Here is a 22,500-nt window from a genome sequence, read left to right as displayed (position 1 = left end):
CTCTGATTGTAGCTTTTTGTCCACTTTAACAGCAAGAGCAGCGGCTGTCAGTTCCAAGTGAGGGATAGTCACTTGTATTAGTGGAGACACCCTGGCTTTGACAAGCATGAAAGCAACATGTACTTTGTTCTTGTTGTTTTGCAACCTGATGTATGTAACGGTTCCATATGCATATTCACTGGCATCAGAGAAGTGATGCAGTTGAGCAGATGCTGTGTATCCAAAGTCTTTTGGTTTGAAGCATCTGCTGACCTTGAAAGTTTCCACTCTTTCAAGATCTTCCAACCATTTTTTCCATTTCTGTTGAAAGAATTGGGGTACTGGATCATCCCAACCACATTTCAACCGACACAGGTCTTGCAAAATCATCTTAGCTGGGATTCAAAAGGGGGCTAAGAAACCCAAAGCATCATAGACGGAACTGATCAGAGATAACATCCCATGTCTTGTGTGTGGCTGACGTCCAAATAAATGGACAGTCAGTGAGGAGCTCTTGGATGTAGCTGCCATGCACAGGACGATGACAGGGAGGAACATTAGTGATGCAGAGAGGTGACACAAACAGCTTTGAACAAAGTTAATGTAATAACTTGTGTTTTATATTTGTATTTGTTATTTTCTTTAATAGTTTGATTTTGATAGAGTAATGTGGGTTTATTAACCCTCAATTAAAATGATTTATGTTATAATAACAGAAATGTGTTTAAATATCATTTTTCATTTATATAACTGCATGTACAATATTTGTACACTTGAATAAAAAACAATCAAATGCAGAGAGAGTTATTTAACAATATGTTTGGGAGAAGTTACAGTCTTACAGTTACAACCGGCCCTTTGAGGGCGACCGTGATGCTGATGTGGCCCGGAGTGAAGATGAGTTTGACACCCCTGATTTAGCTGATTCAGTTGTTTTTAGTTTAAATATGTGTAATCTAATAAATTATCAGTAACATGTGTAGCACCCCTTCACTCTATAGAGAGTAGATCTAGGTTACCCTTTACACTGGAGGGATGGGGTGTTTGGGTTCAGTATCTCAAGGTAGCTACCCGAAGGTTTACCTGATTTGGGTGATATTTAATTTGCCCTCCTAATAAACAAATAGACTGTTAAACTTAGCATCAGATTAAATAACTGACCACAGACAACTGATTTGGGATGAAAAGAACAAATGTTTACTGAGTGCTGTTTAAACTGGTCAAATAATATTCACCCTTTCGGGGAAAACAAATACAAAACAACAATAACAATAACACACTTACAGCAGACTCACGTCCTGATCGTCAGCAGAGCGGAAACACCAAAACCTCAACGGTTCATCTTCAGTCTTTGAGGGAAACAAAACAGTTTGTCGTCCAAAATGGAGAAAACACGTTGTTGCACAGAGGTGGCGGCAAAACCGGTGAAGTCCTCGTCGGAAAAACCAACCGTCTCGTCCTGTCAGACGTGACGTCCTCTCATCCAGCAGCTCAACCACTTTAACAGAACAACTTTTCATAAAAATGAAAACCCCTCGGCAAAATCTACTGATACCAAACAATCAATATGCCGTGCTGTCCACAGTTAACAGTTTTGTTCTCCAAAACTAGACTTTCAAAACAAGCCCTCCCCCTCGCATTTCTCTGGCGTTCTCCATTGGTATTCCTCCTTCTCTCTCTCCCCCTTCCGCAGTTCCCCTCTTTTTCCCGCTCCTTCCTTAACCCCGCCCTCTCCTTTACCTACAACCAATCAGAAACACCTCGCTCAAACTGAAAACACTATCAGTGTTTTCTTTCCTTTTTTTCTGGTTTAACCCATGGTTTGCAGTTAATATTGTTTTAAGCTGTTTTCTTTGAAAACTAACTTATTACACCAGGGCTACACATGTATTTTGAAATAATTTTTTCATATCAGTACATAAAACACACACAAACTAGATTTAACTGTCCTACTTTGGTCCTATTTCAAAGTAATTTAATTTTTTGTTTTGCAGTATGGATTAGAAGGAACGATACAGTGTTCAGGATGCACTGAATATCATACAAGGAGAAGACATTTCGTGTCTTGTAAAACAAATCTGAAAATGTTTTTTGGTTGAACCTAACCAGAAATGTCATAATTTGTGTTGTGGAAATGCAAATAGAAAGGCACAACTTTGTTATGAAGCGCGAAAAGGCCAAGTTGATCGATGAGGAAAACATTTATATGTAAACGGCCAAAGTGACATATACAGGATGTAACATTTCAGATCTTCGGCTCGAGGCGGTAGTATTAAGAACATGTTTTTAGAAATGTGTTCCATGTGGTCCATTTAGTCTGTTTTATATCTCCTATCATTTTCCTTTAAGGAAAAATGGGTTTGGGTTTTTATGAATCAAGATAATTTCAACTTTATATGGAACAATAAGTATCACTATCTAAGGAGAAGTTCTATTGTGAAGTCTGTTGAGGAAGGTAGTGGTAATGCAATCGACATTGATGTGTGATCAAAGTGAAACGGTTTCAGAATGTCGTTAGACAAGGCAAACCTTTTTGGTTCGATTTAAATGACGATGTGACTGTGATATTCCTAAGCATTCCATTACATTACATTACAGTCATTTAGCAGACGCTTTCATTCAAAGCGACTTACAATTCAGATTCTATCACATTTCTACACCGTCGGCACATCTCCGGGAGCAATTAAGCAGTTAAAATGTCTGCTTTTCATCAACGAGTCCTTTACTGAAAACTGATATATAAGCATAACTTTACCCCACACACACCCCATATATGGAATAATAGAAGCATATTAATCAAAAGAAAATCTTTTGGTATCTGGTCTGTTATACATTTATTAGATAATCGTGTTCATTTCAGTAATTTCATATTTTAGATAATAACTATTTACCGCTCTGGTCCACTTCCACCTAAGGCTAAAGAAATGAACTTTAAAGTGATGAACAAGATTCAGCTTGTATTGACTTCTTACATCAAATGTTTAATTTAGATTTGAATATTTGTACTCAGACATTGAAAACCTAGAACTTCGTTTTTTCTCTTGCAGATTAAGGATCTGTTGGGATGCTTTAAATATTCGATGACTTATAACTTTCAAGTATTCTGATTCTAACATTTGAAAATATAAAGTTTGGTCTCCAATTGGAGGACAGGAAAACAGAGTTTGGTCATAATAATTCAATTATGTTGGCAAAACATTTTTGAGTTCACATTTTATTTCCTCTTTGCATGTTATTGTCTTTGTTTGCTTGGTTGTTTTATAATTGTTTATTTATAACTGTATTCTCTTGAATATGATATAATAAAAATTAAAATAAATAATACTAATAATAAGCACTAGTTTTGAACATCTTTAAAGTGTTGGATTTTCATACCATACCAGAAAGTAGAGTATAAGAGATTACAACTATTATGTTTTTCCATCTTTTACTCTAGTGAAAACAAAACTACTGTGGATGTCACAATAGTAGTACTACTACTACTAATAATAACAATAATCAATATTATACTAATAATATTATTAATAATAATGTTAGAACAATAATAACGTACATAAATAAGTCAACTTTAAAAATGTAGAATATTAGGTAATATTTCTGGAAGCCAGACTTTTGCTTTCTCAGGGCCTTTAATTTAAGATCACAACATAAACACCATCTGAATATGTTCAACAAAATGTTTGAAAATAGAAAAGAAAATGACTGAAGAGTACCTTGATTAAATGTTTTTTACTTAGAGTCCCAAAAAAGATCAGACACCAGTGAACCCTTTGATATTACAGGTCACATCATATAACCCGCTGAATATAGATATATATTGATGAGTGCAGCTTAGAGGTTTAAATGAACATCAGGTGTAATGTGTTATACTGGTGCAGTATGCTATCATAATGAAACGTGTGTCTGCTTGTACGTGGACGTCTGCAGGTTATCGATCACATCCTGCATCTTCCAATGTGTCGTTCCGAGTTGTAACAAGGTCCAGATTGTTCCTATAGACTTCGGAATGAGCTGTCTGAGGAGATCAGGGCGGCAAACTCCGTCCATACTTTGAAATCCCTTTTTTTAGAATTACTTTAAAACGTTTTTGTTTTTTTCATGTTTTATGACATTTTAGTATGTGATACTGTGTGTTTACTTTTGGGCATTTAGTTCATTTGATCGTTTTTGTGTTGTGTAAAGCACTTTGTAACTGTGTTTTAAAAAGGTGCTTAATAAAGTGTATTATTATTATTGTTATTATTATTATTATCATTGTTATTCTTGTTATTGTTGGTGTTTATTTGCATGTGTGATTTTTAAGCTTTAAGTTTTTATTTACTCTAAATTCCATCCAAGTCACATTTCTTTTAATAAATATTTTGAACAGAGTGTAAATTAATCAAATAAACCAGTCTTTTTTTAAAGATAGTTTTCAGAGTAAGTACTTGTCTTTTGTTCCCATATTCAATGTATTTATATCACCATATCAATTCGCCACAATAATTCCTTCTGTCCTTCTATCCCTTTCTCTGTGTTGCAGTCAGTGGTCAGGGTTGAAGGCCGGGGGCAGGGTCAAAGGTTAAAAGCATAGGTCCATGTTTGTCTAGTTGTATTGTCATGGCCTTGGTCCGTCTGACCTCCAATGTGCTGCGTTCAGATAAGGGTGAAACTATCCCATATGCACGGTGTTGGGAACATTTGGGTTATCAGCATTTAAGAAACTGAATTCTTGACATCAATAGAATTATTAATGTATGTAACAATTATTAATGATTATTAATAACAACGGGGCACCACCCTGCGAACAGGGACCAATAACCAAACGATAAAACTAAGTCTCATAATTAGTAGTCACTCATAATATCAATAGTCTGCGTATGACTATACATTCAGTGACAGTGAAGGTTTTTAAGTTCAAGCACAGGCTACTACATACAGTCTTATCAAATACATATGCACAAGTAATCACAGACGACTGCTCCTTAAAGTATAACAGAGTTTATTAAATCAAAATAATAAATGATCAAATCAATTAATATTGCAACCAACAAACGTTCTCATACAATTTTATATGCCTAATACCTAAAGAAAAGAATAAAATGGGTGAGGGTGTATATCAGTGTGTGTGTGTGTGTGTGTGTGCGTGTGTGTGTGTGTGCGTGTGTGTGTGTGTGTGCATGTGTGTGGGTCTGTGGGTGAAAAGGAAGGAGAGTCTTACAGCTATTGCTAAAGACTACAAAGATGGCGGCGTCGAGTGACTCGGCCAAAAGGGGAGGGGCCTTAAGATAATACAGCTAAAGACTACAAAGATGGCGGAGTCGAGGGACTGCTGTATGTAATCACGTGTCCCTGGGCAGCACGTGATGTGAGGCGATCGTTTGAACAGGGTTTCCCCAGGGGCAGAGGCAAGAAAGAGAGCAAAGGTGGGGGTCATGAATCAAACTTCTGCGTGCGGTCCGCGTTGTAGTGAGAATGAGTATCGCTTGCCTTTCCATGCATAAGGATGCCGTTGTCGGGTTGAACTACCGGCAGCTCTATGCAATGATAAGCATGACTCTCAGTTCACTCAGAGTCGATTTAATGAAGAGAGAAATAAACAGAACGAAATGAAATAAGTCAAAATAAATCCCAAAAGCAACAGTCAAACAGTTAATACACAATGCAACGGAACTTCTCTGGTCCGTAATGATTGCGTAAATACCTCCGTATAATGCGACAGTGTCTTAACACAAACAGAATACGGGAATGCACCATAGAGCGGATTTTCTGATCCGCGAGGGATTGCGCAATAGTAAGTTAAACACACAAAAACACGGGAATATCAACATATAAATGAATGGCCTGAATTAAATTTACGTTAATTTAAGCTAAGCTATGCCCAGATACCATGAACCTTACTTGTCGATGCTTCGTTGCAACGTTGAAGTGTTCGTGGGGAAGTTGTCCGTTTTCCTCGTCAGGAAGGGGGGGGGGGGCTGCTTGCAGCGCGGCCTTGCAGCGGGCGCTGTGTGTCGCACGGCTTCGGTCCGTTGGCGTGGCTCTGGAGCAAACGCAGGTCCGATCTGTACTCGCTGCAGGGAGGACAGTTAACTTCGGAGGAGACGGCGTGTCTGCGCGTCTTACCGGGAATCGTCGGTCACGAGAGGAGCGAGGCTTCGTCGGGCTCCTCTGTGCCGGTTTGTGCACAAAAAAGGGGGGAAAAGCAAAAAGCGGAGACGGATCGCGGATTCGTTACGCGGGCTGAGTGGAGCCTTACTCAAAGTGGAGCACTGTCTGTTTCGTCCAGCGAAATGGCTCGTGACCTGTCAGGGTTTGAGGAGGGGAGAAGGCCGTTGCTTCCTCGTGGCCAGCGTCGCGCTGGCGGGGAAAGCTGGATCTTCTGTGGCCTGGACGGGGGTCCGAGCGAAGAGAGCGTTGTGTGCTCCCTGTTCGACGGAGGTCGAAGGGAAAAAGCATTGAGGTGTGAGTTACAGACAGTTTTGTAGAACTGTAAATAAAATATACATTCATTCAATGTTAAACACAGCTTATACGCGGATATGTGAGTTCTAGTACACGAAGGTCAAAAACGCCAGGTGGGGCACTCTCGCACTCGCCTGAACAAAGTGGAAAATACTAGAACTCTGAAGGATAGCTTTTGCCCCAGTTAAATGTCACATAGTCTTACAGAGAACTAGTCTCAACTGCCTGCTCCATCTTAGAGATAGAAAGAGGCGCCCTTGCATATCTAGCGCCTAGCTTATCTAGTTGGCCGAACATAACAATATGCTGTTGCATCAACATTTCACACACACTGACGTTCCAGAGAAGGCAGAGTTTTCTCCTCAACATGAGTTTCATTCTCAACAAACAGTGGTTGAACCACAGGGGTCCTGGGGTCTCTTGGCCTTTGGCCAATGAGATTGCAGCGGTGCATTCAGGTGACTTCAGGAACCATAGTTTTTTTTGGGGGGGGGGGAAATTCACACCCTAGTGTGAAATTCCTTTGCTCTCATCAAACTACAAATCAGGATGAACCCTTTGCTTGAAAAAGTGAAGGCCTGATTCTCTTTGTTCACAGCACATGTTTAAGCCATATGGTCAGACCCCAACAACGGGCATGTGTATGTGTGTGGCTGCATACATACGAATGGAGCCACATAACTGTCTGAGTTCTGTTAGCACATCAAAGGCACAAGTGGAAAGAAAAGAAAAGAAAAGAAAAGAAAAGTAAAAGAAAAAAGTGAAACTGTTATCCAGCCATTGAGGGTCTTTAATGGACTGTGGATACTGTTCTCTGGTGAGGGGACTTGTCTGCTCTGTCGGAGGGGCTAACTCTGGTTGTAAAACCTGAGGTGGGTATTTCCTTTTCAGAGATCCTTTGAAGAGGAACAAAGGGCTGAGCCTGTCATGGAGATTACCGTGTTAGGCCATGGCCGGCCTCGCCCACCCAGGATGGCTGCAGACTGGACGGAGCTGTGGTATTGGTGGCAACATCCACCCGTTGCTCGCCTGCAGACTGGGGAAAGATCCACATTAAGGGTGTTTACACAGCATCGCTGTCTATGGCTTAGATCAATTTTGGATTGTTCGTGTTCCATGTATCATGTTAAAAGAGGTTAAAAAAAAATTCAGACAGCAATAAAAGGAGATGTCCAAAGGCAAAAACCAAGAACACAAGAATCGAGCTAGCAATGTTCATTACATCACACAATACTAAATGTGTTGGAAAGAACAAAGCATTTACTAATTGGACCGGAGATGAAAATTGAAATTCACCAAAAGAGGACAGGATTAACCAATTGGGAGCAAGAGCTTGCTGACTAACTTCCATGGAAATCTATCTGCGAGTTAGTTATTGAGATATTAATAAGCAATGATAACATTTCGACCTGATGGTGGCACTAAAGGAAAGGCAGGTGTCTCGGCTGGTGTGAGCTGGACGACAGGAATAGGACCCAAATGCAGACAATGCCGACACACTGATTCAGTTCAGGGATTTACCGTCAAAGTTGGAGGCACACACTGTAAGCTCAGTGAGGCAGACAAGGGTCGAAACCACAAATGCATGAATATGGGGCAAGAGAGAGGCGACTGAAGGGAATGAACAAATAGAAAACTGAGTCAGACAGTCGGAGCATAACCAAAATAATATTATTCATCCTCTGGGGATTGAGTCAACGCAACAAAATAAAAAAAGGCATGAAACATGTTTTTTTCTTTTCGGGTGGTTCTATCAGCTGGACAACATTGTCCGTCTGTATCTTACAAAACATTATTCATATGACAATTTCCCATTTCACTGGTAAGGATTTGATTGGTTTAAGTGATAAACTTGGTTGGGGAAAGATCATGGTCATGGCTAAATTAATGTTAGTTGTTGGAAAGAAATAGAAAATATTGCCCATACTGAACAATTCCACATTTGTCGACTGACGTGACGACAATGTCCAACTCCACCGTTCAGTTCCAAAGTGTGTGGTGGGCCTTTATGTAGCAAAGTGGAAAGTAAGGGTGTGGTGAATAGGTCTGTGGTGAGTCTGACTTTCATGCAGGAAACCAGAGTTCATGGCTGCATTATTGTTACGTAACCACGATCTTTCCCTAAGATGAACAATATTGTTGTTCGCTTGCACAGACATCATAGGAGGAATCATAAGAGGAATTTGAAAAATGCAGGGTTTGTTTATATCGATGCTCTTGCAATAGGGGCAGACTACTTCCTGCGTTGTTCCTGAACGTTGGCATTGGATGTAAACTGTGAAGTGTGGAATCGTCCATGTCTAAGTCACATGCTTTGTTGACTCATCCAGCCACCCTGTGGAAGAGGTCCACCATGGGAGGTTGTGTGGAGCTAGTGTTTCCATGTCAGAGGAAACATGAACAGGGTTTAAACATTTCCTTTTGAGGACCGTCTCAGTGTTACGTAACGGAAGGTTCTGGTGGCATTACATCAAAGTTCAAATTCATATGAAATCATCTTCTGAGACAATTTCTTTTTTAACATGTTTTCAATTATTTTATTATAATTTCTATTATCTTCCCTCTCTCTTCTGTCTCTTCCTTATCAGTTATAAATATACAAACACTCATACACACATAGGCTTTATGAAAGCTTATTATCATTATCATGATAATTCACATTATTATTATTATTCATGTTATTATTATTGTTGTTGTATTTTTTATAATTGATCTATCTGTTTTTAATTCAAGTTTTATATGAGTGTATTATGTTTTGTCTAGAGGAGTGAAATATGTGTGAGAGGATGTCAGTATGCAAGTTGGCAAGAGGAGAATGTGTCCATCTTGCTGCTCGTCTCATGGAAATTTAAGATGTGTGGAAATGTCCTGAGTGGGGAATGCAGATGATAAAATGTCTGTGACAGTTTTATTGTGTTCCAGGAGCATCGTTAGCCAAGACATCAGTCAGCCCAACTCGACAGGCCCTCACAGCTGCTGTTATTTAGACGACAATTCACGACCACCGCACCGCCGGGGACATTTGATATGACTGGCAGGGTTGCTGTGTGGGGGCTTAGATGAACATAAATAACTGAGCTTAATGAGGCCTACGATTTTAATATCTCCAGGCTTCAAACGTCACATCTGTGCAGCCATAGTGGGCCTGAAACAACACAGCCTGGTTTATCTGCAACATGCAGAACAGTACATGATCTGACCAAAGTTACAGCAGGCACCCTGTTGGACCACATTGAGAGGCTGGCTGAGGGTCAGACCCTGCTTAAGGTGTCAGTCTGTTTCCCTGCAACTGAGTCTTGTTGTTTCCATGAATAAATCATTTCCAGAATATTGTCTGATACGGTGGTCAGTGATACTGGAGCCCCACAGGGAACTGTTCTGTCTCCCTTCCTGTTCACCTTGTACACCACTGACTTCCAGTACAACTCAGGGTCATGCCATCTGCAGAAGTTCTCTGATGATTCTGCAGTGGTCGGGTGTATAAGGGACGGACGGGAGGAGGAGTACAGGGCAGTAGTGGATGACTTTGTGGAGTGGGCCGGTAGAAATCACCTGCGTCTCAACGTGGCCAAGGCCAACGTGGCCAAGGCCAACGTGGCCAAGACCAGATGGTGGTCGACTTCAGGAGGAAGACGACGGCTCCACAACCGCTGAGAGTTCTGGGAGAGGATGTGGACATGGTGGAGGAGTACAAGTACCTGGGTGTCTCCATCGACAGCAGACTGAACTGGAAGACCAACATCAACGCTGTGTACAAGAAGGGGAGGAGTCGACTCTTCTTCTTGAGGAAACTTCGATCCTTCAACGTGTGCAGCAAGATGTTGGAGATGTTCTACCGGTCTGTAGATGATGCCGTCGTCCACCCCCACATGAGGCTGGTATGCAAATTGCAGAGGGTCCAGTGATGATTTCACCTGGCCAGTCGTAACAGAGAGGGGGGAGGGGGTGATCATGGTGTCAGTGGTGGAAGAGCCATCTGATGTTGAGGGCTCTGTGTCCATGCAGCTCACCATGGGCTACAGAGGGGGGAGGGGGGAGGCAGCCAAGGTGTTTGTGAGGTGAGGAGGAGACAGATGAGGGCTGTGAGCTAAACCTATTGAAGAAAGAGTTTAGCTCGTTGGCCCTCTCCAGGGAGCCCCCTGGTTGTGTCCCTCCAACCTTGAAGCCAGTAATCTGCTTCATCCCCGTCCACACCTCCTTCACGTTGTTCTGCTGGAGTTTGGCCTCCAGCTTCCTCCTGTAGGAGTCCTTGCACTCCCTGAGCTTCAGCTTCAGGTCGCGCTGAACTCTCCTGAGCTCGTCCCTGTCCCCAGACCTGAAAGCTGCTTTCTTCTTATTGAGAATATCTTTCAGGTCACTGGTGATCCATGGCTTGTTCTTGGGGAAGCAGCGTACAGTCCGGGATGGTATGGTGGTTTGTTACAGAATTTAATATTTTCTGTGATACAGTCCGTCATGCTGTTGAGGTCCTCCCCATGTTGTCCACACAGCACATCCCAATCCGTTGACTCAAAGCAGTCCTGCAGGGTGCCATTAGCCTCCTGAGACCACCTCCTCACAGTCCTGGTGCTCACAGGCAGCCTCTGCACCAGAGGAACAAACTTTGGTGTTAACAGGATCAGGTTGGGATCAGACCTGCCAAGGGGAAGGGCAGTGGCACTGTATGCATCCATTGCATTAGCGTAGGTCCAGAGTGTTGTTGTTCCGAGTGGGGCAGTCAACATACTGTTGATGATGAAGAAAATCATCATATAACTTTGAATTGAACCTGAATTGAACTGAACTCATTTGGGCTCACACGTAAACAGTTAATATAACGTGTTATGTAACACACATTTGGTTCTCAGCAAACGATCGTGGGAAAGGATGATCGGCGCCAGACACAAAGTAATTACTCTCTCAAGTGTACCAAAACATTTCCGTACTTGGGGCTGTGTCCTATCAGAGGGCAAGAGGTCAAAATATCATAACTACATGTCCTAATTAGGAGTCCAGATGTGTCCTGTTTTGATTCAACAGACAGGTTTGATTGATGGAACACAGCAAAAGAGGCGTGCATTTAGACTATAAAAGTGATCTGAGGACAGTAAGATTTTGAATCTGTTTCGATATGCCAAGTTCATGTGATGTTGATGAATATACATTAAAACGATTCCGCTGGTTGCAACTCCAGTTGACCATCTCTTCTCGTCATTTTCGCCACAACATAATTGGCGCCCACGTGTGTTCGAGTCGAGGCCGAGGCACCTCCACTTCTTCAGCCAACCGACAGCCACGCTACAGGCGGCGTATCAGGTAGGAGATTTTCATATCTCACCATAGATGTATTTCTGTGTAGCGTGGTTCTCGCTTGTGTGATAAAGAGGGAGTATCTAGGGTCCCCTCAACAGAATCCACGCTCTTTGGCGGAGGAGGAGAGAGGCAGACTGGTGTTTGCTGGTTAAAATACTAAAAGTTGATGTGTTGAAATGATTAAATTTGATCTCCAGCCGTAAGAACAGAGCTCTCTGTATCAGGGACGGTCGCGGCACTGTGTTTGCCGGGCGTCTGGATTGGCCAAGATAAGCTCAAACGCGGAGCGCTCCGTGAATCTCTCAAGCTCAAGAGACTTTTAGTACGCTGATGACGAAGCGACTTGTGTGTGCTCATGATAAAGCAATTTCTGCAAATAATTGTAAGGAACTCCAGTGTGAGTTGGATATGTAAGTCCCGAGAAAACCTTCTCTGAGCTCGAGAGAAGTAATGAAAGGACTGGCTTAGATTTACATAGTATAAATATAATGTGGGTCTGTTGAGAGTGGTTTCTGTTTAAGGCAGGACACTACGCTGACGAGACTCAGAAATTTTGTGCAGAAATCTAAGTGAGCAGGAAAAAAGAATATCGAACTAGACCATAAAATGAATAATACAGTTTGAAAAGGTGTGCACACGACTGTAACTTATTGACATTACTGATAAAGTAATACTATAAAGGAGAGATCCATAGACAAATAAAGGGAAGAGACAATACTCCCTATTAAACCCCCAAGTAAAAACATTATGAGCCTCTGGTGGAAAAGTGGTCCGGTGATATAAAGAGGACATTTGTAAACTGTGAAACAGCCCAACAATAAGAATTTCTCCTTAACAAAGACTTGAGTACAAGCAATACCGTTAAAAACTCCCACATAGTCAAAGTCTGACATTAGAAAGAGAAATTAAAAAAAACCTGAACAAAAACTGACTGACAGACTGGGACTGCTGACCATTGATGTGTAATACACCCGGGTGGCTGCATGATTATGAAATATTGTCTTGTTTTTGGCATGCTCTCCCAGTGATAATGCTTTTGCAAATGTTCAATCGAGCCTCTGTGAAATCCCTCATAAGAAATATACATCATTGTACAAGTGCGTATAGCAAATAAGTGAGTTGTGGTCTTGGCAGTTTCTTCGTGAGTTTATTAATTTGTTCTAGTACAAAGAGAATCTTTGGCAGTACACAAGCGTCTAAACATTGCAGTTAAAATTGTCACTTAAAGCGCATAAAGTTTATTGAAGCTTCATCCTCCTCCTCAGAGGTAATGGTATAGATGTAGTAGTGACGAGTTGTAGTGACGAGTTGCTGACGCTGTGCTACTGTTTTCCCTCCAATTTGCCTGTCACCTGATCCAGCTCACTTGTGCGTAGTGTCTGTTTCACCCTCTTTTTTCTAGTTTTAATTGATCTACTAATAGTACGATGTCAGCCAACACGTACTAGAACTTTTTTAGAACTTTTTTATAACTAGAACTGTTTTTGCATTGATCTGCTATGGCTTCACTGATCCCTGATCTATTCTGACTGTGTCAGCTGCGCCCGCCTGGTGGATAAAATCACAGAGTTGGAGGGAAGAATATCCACGCTCTACAGGATCCAGTATGCCGAGAGCCTCATGGACACCATCATTTTCGGTCCATCACAGACTGACACAGCCAGCGACCGCGTGCATGAGTCCATCGCTTCCAGTCCTGCTGCCACGGCACCTCCTCCGGTCGCAGCTCCTGAGGCCTCCTGGCTACGGCTCGGAGCTAAGCCTAATGCCCTGGTCAGCTCTACTCCATCACATCACGAGCCCTGGTCCCTGGTCTGTGCTCGCGGCAGCCGGAGAGGGAGACGCACATCTCCTACACCCCATGGCTTCGATGTCCAGCTGAAGAATGGATTTGACGCCCTTGCCCTGCACGAGTTCCCTCCTCTGACTATGGACTCCCAGCTTCCTACATCATCCCAGCTGCCGCCTCGGGGGACCCACAGCCCCGGGTCCCCCGACATCCCTACGCCAGTCATTCCTGAGCCCTCCTCTCGCCCCAGGACACGCCGCTCCATACCGTGCTTTACACCAGCACCGCGGCGAGCTTCGGTCGCCCGTTCTCTCAGTCCTTGCTTGTCTGCTCCACCACCACTGGTTGAATCCTCGCCTCCATCCACACGTATTGCACGCGCAGTGTTGCCGCCTCGTCCCCTCTTCGCCCCGACGACGCTGATAGTCGGGGACTCAATAATCAGGAACACCCGTTTCTTCAACGCGGAGACACACTGCTTCCCCGGAGCAACGGCTCCAGACATCCTGCTGACACTGCCTGGCCTGCTGCGCGCCCTCCCGTCTTCCATTCTGCGAATTATCGTTCATGTGGGAATTAACGACACAGCCCTCCACCAGTCCGAGTTGACCAAGATTGATTTTACAAATCTTTTAAGCTTTTTAAACAGCTGTGGACTGTCTGTTTTTATCAGTGGTCCAAGTCCAACACTCGGCCGTGGATCACAGCGGTTCAGCAGAGTCCTCAGCCTCCACACCTGGCTCCAGGCCGCCTGCAGGACCAACAACGTGAGCTTCATTGACAATTTTAATCTGTTTTGGGGCCGCTCTTCCGCTTTTAAGAAGGATGGTATTCATTTTAACAAGCTGGGTAGCCGCCTGCTAGCGGCTAATTTACAGCATGCTGTTCACTCCCATTCACATGATTGACTGTTTACACCTGGATCCCCTGTCCGCTGTCACTCTTCCTCTACGATCATTCATCAGCCGCATTCATCCCCTACTAGCAACACCAGTCTCCAGCCTCTACCGTAACTTCCACTCCACGACCCATGAGCATTCCCGTGAGAATCACAGACTCGCGCTCACGCCCTAGTTATGGTCGGGTTCGAGGTGCTGCACGAGTGATCCGTCATGTTGCACATACCCCCAAAGCTTCCTGTGCTGATGACAACACAGTGTCTTCCCCCATCAAAATGTGTCTGATCAATGCACGCTCTATAACAAACAAGGCTCACATTTTAAATGACTTGTTCACAAGTCATAATTTGGCTTTTTTATTTCTGACCGAGACCTGGCAACGGAATATGGAATGCATCCATTTCAATGAACTCTGCCCTGTGGACTGTTCTTATGTTGGGACACCGCGTCTGACAGGCCGCGGTGGAGGCCTCGCCGTGGTCTGGAAGAATCAGTTTTCCTGCCACTTGGGGAGCACAGAATCCTATGCTACTTTTGAACTACAGCTGACTAAAGTGGGCCGGCTAAAGCCGTTTTACTGTTTTTTAATTTACCGACCTCCAGGTCCTGCAGGTCAGTTTTTATCAGAATTCACAGACTTTTTGACCTCTATTATCAAGCTAGACAAAGTGCTTCTGGTTGGTGATTTTAATCTGCATGTCAATGATACCACAGACTGTATTGCTACTGAGTTTCTCAATATTACTGAATCTTTTAATTTCACGCAACATGTTTCTGGCGCCACTCACAGGGGTGGTCACACCTTGGACCTTGTGTTTTCTCTGGGTCTTGATATTGATAATACCCGTTGTGAGGACCTATTGATCAGTGACCATAAATGTATTTTCTTTGATCTTTCTGTCAATACTGACCCCTTGTGTCTGAAACAAACATTCCACTCACGCATTATTACTCAGAGTACAGCTGATCATTTCTCTATGCACTTCTGCTGTGACTTTTACACAAATCTCAATGATGTTGAACACTTGATACAGTCATTTAATGAACATTGCACCACTTTGCTGGATAAAGTGGCACCTCTTAAGGAAAGGACCAGGGCTGCCAATAACACTACTCCGTGGATGACAGACGCTGTGTTTCAAATGACATTCTCATGTGTGCTGATGCAGTTGACTGCTCTGTGTTAGTTCTTCTGGATCTCAGTTCTGCATTTGACACTGTAGACCATGACATCCTGATTAAGAGGCTTCGTGATTGGGTGGGCATATCTGGCATAGCGTTAGACTGGTTTACATCTTACCTCAGTGACAGAAGTTTCAATGTCTCTGTGGGTGATTTTGTGTCTGTTACCTCTCCACTTTCTTGTGGTGTACCGCAGGGCTCGGTTCTGGGGCCTTTGTTATTTTCCCTTTATCTGTTACCTTTGGGACCGATCATAAAAAGCTATAATGTGTCCTATCACTTATATGCAGACGACATCCAACTTCATCTGTCATTTAAACCCAGCGAGGCATTCACATTAACTCGGCTCCTGGACTGTGTCAATGCCATCAGAGACTGGACGGCAGAAAACTGCTTGCAACTCAATGACTCTAAGACGGAGGTCCTAGTTATTGCTCCAGAGGAGTTTGTCCCCATGATCAGGCAGATTATTAGTCCTCTCTCCTCTGCTTCCCATTGCAACCTGCGCAATCTTGGGATTTTCTTTGATCGCTCCATGTCATTTGACCAACATGTTAAGCAGCTGTCCAGGTCATGTTTCTTCCATCTAAGAAATATCAGTAAACTGAGATCTGTATTATCAACACCTGAATTAGAAATGATCATACACACATTTATCTCTTCACGCATTGACTACTGCAACAAACTTTTCACATCACTCAGTGTATCTAATTTACAAAGAGAAACTTGATGAAATTCAAATCCGTTTATTTACCTTTTTGTTCACACTGTTTTAAGCATTTATAACATATACAGTATTAAAAGGGTACCATTTAATTACAATGAAAACACAAACAACTGCCAAACAACACCACACCGTGGTAGAGAAGTTGTCACGCCGGCATTGGCTTAAAATGCCAATCTTCAAACCCGGAGGTTGCAGCCTGGTAGAAACAGAGACAAGAAAGACACAACAGCATGAATGCAGAGAGGGAAGATTCATCCCCAGAGAAGGGTTGGCTTCAATCTTCAGACTTCCTATGTGTGGTGTTCAATGTAGACTCTTGTATGGATCCCAAAAGAAGCACAACTACTTAGATCTGTATCCTGCATATCAACTACGAAATGCATGTGCAGAATTTATGATTTCCACAACACAGAATGAGCCTCCCACTAATTATAAAGTAGATCATTTACAAGAATATGAATGTTTTGCCAGTGGTGGATTTGCATCAGACAAAAGAAGGGTTGACGTAGGCAATACTACCGTGTACTGTAAAGTAACTTGGGTGGTGTCCTGGTTCCCATAGGCTAATATGACTTCTTTGTTCATCAGGAGACCAGTATGGTATGAGAACCCAATACCACTTGACCAAAATTGTGATAACATAACTACTATTCCCACTCTTCATTTGTTGAGTGAACAAACAACAAGAATAGCCGACAGCTGTTGGATGTGTGGTGAAAATGTTTTACTGAATATTCTGCCGCCCAGATGGGTAGGGCTGTGCGCGTTGGTTCGAATGAGATTACCGGTAGTGGTGACAGGGCAGGGGAAACAATTAAAATGATGGAAGTGCCCGACGAGAAGCGTAGGTATAAGAGACAATCCACGCTGGACCAAAGTATCCAGTTAGATGCTATAGGACAGCGTAAAGGGATTCCAAAGGAATTTAAAGCACAAAATGAGATTAAGGCAGGACTTGAATCTATATTACCCTGGATTACTATCAACAAGAACGTTGACTGGATCAATTATATCTACTACAATCAGCAGAAGTATATGAATTACACTGATGAGGCCTTTAAGGGTTTGGGTGAGCAGCTACACCAGACCAGTACAATGGCATGGCAAAACAGACAAGCATTAGATTGGATTCTAGCTGAAAAAGGTGGGGTATGTCAAATGTTTGGGAAACATTGTTGTACATTCATTCCCAATAACACTGCACCTGACGCTGGCAAGGGGGGGTGGTCATGGGATTGGTTAGACCACATTTTGGGACAATGGGGGTCTGTGTTGGTAAAAGCAGGAATTGGCGCATTAATAGTTTTAATTGTGGCTTTTCTATTGGCATGTTGCATCGTACCCATCCTGAGGAGACAGTGCCAGAGGAGCATGGACAAACAGATGGGTGTCATGGCAAATCTCCAACTGGCTCAGATGATGAACATGATGACGATTGAGCAAGGGACAAAGGCCCAGTTCGCTCAAATGGTGGTTGGACCACCGGACCTGTTTCCGGACCTGTTTCCCATTCCGGATTTTCTGGAGGACTTAGATGACATGGGGGGGAACAGGACTAGGAGGCAATTCAGCATAACTATGAGAGCCTGAACTTTGTTGAAACTACACACGTCCAAAAAACACCATGTCACATGTTCTATTATCTGTCCAAACTGTTTCACTATAAATTTGAATGTATTATAATCAGATATTTCTACATTCACATATATTCATAGTCATGATCCATAATAATCAGTGCACAAGTATTATAGCATATAGTTTTATCACAGACGTTGCATCTAATGAACACTGATATATTGTTCAATATTTTGCAGAAATTAAATCTGTGATGTATCAGTTCATACATGTTTGCAAGCCAGAACAGATTCACTTCATGCCAAAAAGGTGGTCGCTTGGCGGGAAAGGACCTTAAGGGAGTTTTTCCTGTAATGCAACCTGCGGGTTTTTCCGCCCTTATATGAAAGTGAATCTGAGCATTGAATGATGTTATTTGAATTATCTTACAAACTAAAATGTTCTGTATTGTATTGTTACTGTATTGGTATATAATCAAATACATAATCTCTCAAGTGTACCAAAACATTTCCGTACTTGGGGCTGTGTCCTATCAGAGGGCAAGAGGTCAAAATAACATAACTACATGTCCGAATTAGGAGTCCAGATGTGTCCTGTTTTGATTCAACAGACAGGTTTGATTGATGGAACACAGCAAAAGAGGCGTGCATTTAGACTATAAAAGTGATCTGAGGACAGTAAGATTTTGAATCTGTTTCGATATGCCAAGTTCATGTGATGTTGACGAATATGCATTAAAACGATTCCGCTGGTTGCAACTCCAGTTGATCGTCTCTTCTCGTCATTTTCGCCACAACATTGAAAAGTCAGCAGGGCTTTATCCAGAGTGGTGTGGTTAAAGTCTCCAGTAATAGCCAAAAACGCACCAGCATGTTGACTCAGCAGTCCAGCTACAGTGGAGTGGGTGGTGTCCACTGCTACCTCAGTGTCAGCTGATGGGGGGATGTACACAGCCACAACAATGGCGGACGTGAACTCCCTCTACAAATAATACGGATGCATCCCCATGGCCAACAGTTCAATGTCCGGGCTACAGAAGTGTTCCTTCACACACACATGGTCTGGATTGCACCACCTCTCGTTCACAAACACAGCAATCCCGCCTCCTCTCTTCTTTCCGGTCTGTATAACGTCTCTGTCCGCCCGAACAGTCCTGAAGCCGGGAAGCGATGCACTGTGGTCCGGGAAATCTGCGTGCAGCCAAGTCTCCGTGAAACACATGATGATGCACTCACGGAAGTCCCTCTCAGTCTTTACCAGCGCGCGGAGCTCGTCCGTCTTATTCGCCAAAGACCTCACGTTCCCCAATAGTATCGCCGGTACCGAAGGTTTGTATTTCCTCCTCTTCGCCCTCCGCTTAGTGCCAGACCTGCATCCCCAACGTCTTCTCCGTAGTTCCTCCGGGATCTCAGGCCTGGCGCCGGGCAGAAGACACACACAGGGAGCTGCTGCTCTCCCAGGCAGGCTCCGTCTTACATGAATTCTCTGCATTTGACCCATCCCTATATAGGTAACAGTGGGCTGCCCGGGGAGCAGTTGGGGGATTCGTGTCTTGCGCAGGAATACTGCGGCACAGAACACGGAGTAGCCAAGGATTGAAACGCCAACCTTGCGGACACTGGATGACCCTCTCTACCCCATGAGCCATGGTCGCCCCCCCCCTAATGTAAGTCAATGTCATCAGAAAAATCAAGCCACAAATGTTTGTAGTTGTGACTGAATTTTAGCTCACCAAAGCAAGTCATCTTTACGTCATCAAAATAGATCTGTACCTTCATGCAACGGTATTAGTTGTAAAACCAAAATGAAAGCATGCCATGCTTCCTATGGCACAGTGATCATTTGAAACATCATGACTTCTTATGAGTTTATCCAAAACAAGTTGTGTTAAGAAGAGAATAGTCTGTGCATGTAAACACAGCACTGATACAATGATAGATGGCTGAGTCTGACAGCGTAGGAGACATGCAATCTCAACAGGCCTAGAATAGACACTCAGAGGCACTAAATTCGTGCCTCCTTCCTCCACCTGACCGTCCACACACCACATGTGTCAATCCCCTCACCCTCCGGCAACTCCTGCCCTCTGGTAACCAAAGGCCAGGGAGAAATAACCAGTGGTGTATAGTAACGAAGTAGAAATACTTCGTTACTGTACTTAAGTCGTTTTTTTGGGTATCTGTACTTTACTTTACTACTTATATTTCTGTTTACTTTTACTTTTACTTCACTACATTTTGCAAAGAAAACTGATACTTTTACTCCGATACATTTCCCCTGAAACCTTCGTTACTCACTACAAAATCAATCTATCTTGAGAAAAAAATGAATCATGAGAGCAGCGTCGGGGACTGTGGTGGAACACAGACTGCAAGCAAGCAGGTTTGGTGAATCAGTGGTCCTAGCAGCAAGTTAAATCATTGGTTAAGCACGTTAATGCGCAATTGCAAACAAGTGCTCTCAAAGCCGCGGTGTTTTGATTCCCAGTGATGCCCAGGATGCTACATGCTATGAGCTAGCGGGCGACTACATGAGTAGCATTCCACTCTTCGGTGACTGATTTCATGATGGAAGCAGAAATGGAAGCACCTGCTACTCCCGAAACAAACGACGGTGGTGACGAAGACCAACACCCGTGGATCGCTAGCGAGTTAGTGAGCTGAGGAAGTGTTGACAGTTGTGCAGCACTAGTTGGCTAATGTTAGCTGTAGCTATATACACGGATTGACAGGAGCCGCGAGAGCGCAGCATGCGGGGAATTCTTCGCAGCTGTGTGCAAGCGGTCTGTGACGCTGAACACACCTCTACCTGCCTCAGCGGCCTGTGAAAGGATATTTAGCATCGCAGGACTAGCCTTCAGCCCAAGAAGAGCGAGACTGAATTCTCGCAATTTTGAAAACCAACTTCTTCTGAAGATGAACAGGACATGTTTCAGTTTCAAGTAATGACTGGGTTACTTTCGGTGCTGCTTTGGTATGGATCATGTTTTGATATTTGAGTCATTTTGTGGATGATCAGATGGAGTTATGATGGTAGCAGTCGCCCAATTGCAGATTCAGCTTGAGCAAAACCTTTGTCTGTTGTGTTCAAATCAGCCCATAGGAGTTTACAAGGCAGGCGTCCTTTCTCAAAACACTGACCTGATGCATCAAGTGGATATGTTTTGCTGAACATAATATTATGCATTGGTCCTCTACATCCTCTAGTCGGAATGAGCATACTTATAAACCCACTGTTACAACTCCTTCATAGTGTCATATTGCTTTTCGGAGAATTATGATGATAAGTTCATAGTAGATGCAAAAGTATACTTATGTACAATATATTATGTTGAACATTGTTGCTCCTGAATGGATCACAGCCAACCCAATTATGTTCAACACAGCTCCATGTCCTTGGTCATGGTGCCACAGCACTTAAAAGAATAAACTTCATCATTCTCAAAATTCTGACCCTTTGCTTTTTTATTAACAGCATTTACTTGTACTTTTACTTTCAATGAACAGGTTATGATGTTCATTTAATGTTCAGGTTGTGATGTACATTTAATATCAGAAAATTAGTTTTGATACTTAAGTACTTTTGTACTTAAGTACAATAAATATCAGATACTTTAAGACTTTTACTCAAGTAGTATTCTAAGAGGTGACTTTTTACTTTTACTTGAGTAGTTTTCCAGTAAGGTATCTTTACTTTTACTCAAGTATGGCTTTTGAGTACTTTATACACCACTGGAAATAACCAGGCTCTAAGGTGAAATATCAGCTTACGTTTCCCACTCCAACAGGACAAATATGAAAACTGGACATGTATTTGCCTCACCAGAATGTCAATCAATCAGAAACCAAAGCTCAAAGCGGAGCTTCAGTTTCGTGAGAGAAAACTAAAACAGGCTGAGGTTGAGAAATGGTGAAAAGAATAATGTGTGCAAACGGCGGAGGGGCGTGATCAGTGGAGTTGACCCAGAGACTAAATTAGACTGATGTGTCTGGATTTTAGAGAACAAATAGCAAAGAGTGAAACTAATGTTCAGAGTTTGATTGATGTTTTATTTCTTGGCTGCAGATGCTTTTATTATGAAGTTGTTCAAGTGTCTCTGAATTTGCAAGGGGGCTGCCAGCTGGGTTCAGCTACTTGGGTCTTTTAGATATCATGTACTGTATGATAGTTTAGACAGTAACAAATCACATGGAACGGCATTATGTAATTAGGATACAAAGAAAAGATGTAATCAGATTCCCAATACGTTTGGTAAAAATGGGAAATACAATCAGGATTACAATTTTAAATGCATGCAAGTTTTCACAAAACCGGATGTTTTGAACTTTCCACTTGAGTAAGATTATTCTTTCTGCCGAGAAGCATCCCATCGTAAAGGACACTTTGTAGGACATTGTTGTAGAGCTTATTAAAATTTCTGGCTCACCAAACAGAATACAGGGCAAACCGGAAAAATGTGTTGGGCTTTACTGAATACTTCGAAGCTTTATTCATAACATTGAAATTCAAATTATTATTGTTAGGAACTTACACAAAACATTGCGTTTTGCTAAATTTATTGAGGAAAAAGAAATATATTTCCAAAATTCACAACATGTTTTTATCTCATAAAA

Source organism: Melanostigma gelatinosum, assembly GCF_949748355.1.
Source record: "Melanostigma gelatinosum genome assembly, chromosome: 9".
Taxonomy (NCBI): domain Eukaryota; kingdom Metazoa; phylum Chordata; class Actinopteri; order Perciformes; family Zoarcidae; genus Melanostigma; species Melanostigma gelatinosum.
This window is presented reverse-complemented; position numbering follows the sequence as displayed.